At 37.8% G+C, this 2,172-nt stretch overlaps 1 pseudogene; it reads right to left on the bottom strand.

Moving 5' to 3' along the window:
• Positions 1–665: 665 nt before the first annotated feature.
• Positions 666–1,640, bottom strand: LOC108405946 (olfactory receptor 4F3/4F16/4F29-like; annotated as a pseudogene).
• Positions 1,641–2,172: the final 532 nt, after the last annotated feature.

Genomic DNA, 2,172 nt, shown 5'->3' with positions numbered 1-2,172 from the left:
TCTTAATATTCACATAGTCCTTTTTGTCATATAAAAAGAGTGACTGTTGTTTAGGATATAGTTAGGATACAATATATTTATCATACAACTGTTGTAGGAATTTACATCTTCTGGTCTCAAAATATTTTATTAATTAATAATATCACATTTCCTAAGCTGTTATTTTATGATTTATCCCAAATTTCACCTTCCACTCCTAACCAAATCTAAAAACCTTAGTAATAACTAAATACTAGTGTGTTTGGGAAAAACTAGATCTTAGAAGTCTCAAATTCTCAAACCTACCTTGGCAATTTGTGTTCATTTTGCTAGTTCCTCCGGGTCTAAGGACGCTGAGAAACTCAGAGAACATGAATGTTGATACACATGTAGATTAGAAGAGCTATGTCTCTGAGAATCATTACCAAAGAGAAAGGTATCCATCATTTTCTCTTAGTGGAAAAATGTGCCCAGTATGTAGAATTTCAGCCTTCACCAATCTTCAATAAACAGGAAAGACACTACATTCCAAGGCTGAATTCCCTCCTCAAAATTTTCAGGGTCCCGATGAAAAACTGACTAGATCAGAACAGAGTTATTTTAGAGATTTCACAGTGGATATTGAAATCAATAACTAAGCTGAAAAGACATGTGAAAAGTGTAAAAAGATTGATTTCCAAGAGTAGTCAAGATGAAGCTGAATTTCTTGGGCTGTGCATGAAAGAAGTCTTCCTGAAGCTTAAAACCTTAACAAGCAATCGCCTCATTGCCACCTTCACCTCCTTATTTCTAAATGTATAGATAATAGGATTCATAAAAGGAGTGGTAAGGACATCAAAGACAGTTAAAAATTTATCTATGGGTAAGGTAGGGAATGGCCACACATAGACAATAACGCAAGGACCAAAGAAAAAGACCACCACGGTGATGTGAGCTGAGAGAGTGGAGAGGGCCTTGGATGTACCACCTGAAGAGTGTTTGGGAACTGTGACCAGAAGGAAGATGTAAGACCCAAGCAAGATGAAGAAGGTGCCCATGGAGATGAAACCACTGTTGGCAGTGACCAGAAACTACAGTCTGTATGTGTCCATATATGCAAGTTTGATGAACCGAGGAAAGTCACAATAAAAGCTATCCATTTTGTTGGGACCGCAAAAGGGTAAGTTTACAACAAAAGCCAGTTGGGCCACAGAGTGGATGAGTCCAATGGTCCAAGCAACAGCCAAAAGAGAAATACACATTTCTAGACTCATGATGGTCAGGTAGTGGAGGGGCTTACAGATAGCAGTGTATCGGTCATACGCCATGACTATGAGCGGCACCATCTCTGTACCCCCAACAGTGTGAATAAAGAACATCTGAGTAATGTACCCTTTCAAGGAGATGACTTTATGTTTTCTGAAAAGGTCATAAATCATCTTTGGGGTTGCAATGCTGGAAACACCTGTGTCAATGATAGAGAGATTTGCCAGCAAAAAGTACATAGGGGAATGTAAGTGATGGTCTGAGACGATTGTGAGCACAATAAGAAGGTTTCCAAGCATACTTGCTATATAAAATGTTGTGAAAAACAGAAGAAGAAGAATCTGAATCTCCCAAGAACTGGTGAGTCCCAGCAACATAAAGTCAGACACCATAGAGTGATTTCCTCCATCCATCAACTTTGTATTCTAGGCTGGCTTTGAATAAGAGCATAAGAGGGAGAAAAGGATAATTTTTAAGTTGAAAAGGCAGTCCTGGCTATAGAGTTAAATAAATGTCCAAAACTAACAATCACCTTGCTGTACAAAGTTAGAGTTTACATACTACAGGATCACAGCCAGCCAGCACCAGGCATTTTTCCATGTCTAGACCTTTGGTATCATTTAATCATGTCCCTCAAATTTAGTTTGGTCTTCAGCACATAATTAGGAAAGGAAATGTAGTCACCTAAGAATTTAAGGAGAGGTGCATCAGGAAGTAGAATTATACTTTCTAGTTTCTATACTGAAATATGCCACAAAATGGAAATATGTGCAAAAAGGCAACAGAAACTGTCTAGAAGTTGCTCTGATTTATTCCTTTTGATGGCTGCCTAATATTCACAGTGTGGATAGACCATAATTTATTTATGAAGTAATAAGCATTTACCTTGTTTCTAGTTTTATGGCCCCTCCAGATAATGCTGAAAATAAATATCCTTATACATACATC

Source organism: Manis javanica, chromosome 8 (assembly GCF_040802235.1).
Source record: "Manis javanica isolate MJ-LG chromosome 8, MJ_LKY, whole genome shotgun sequence".
NCBI classification, from domain to species: domain Eukaryota; kingdom Metazoa; phylum Chordata; class Mammalia; order Pholidota; family Manidae; genus Manis; species Manis javanica.
Note: the sequence above shows the minus strand (reverse complement) of the source record. Positions and strands in the feature narration are given on the sequence as shown.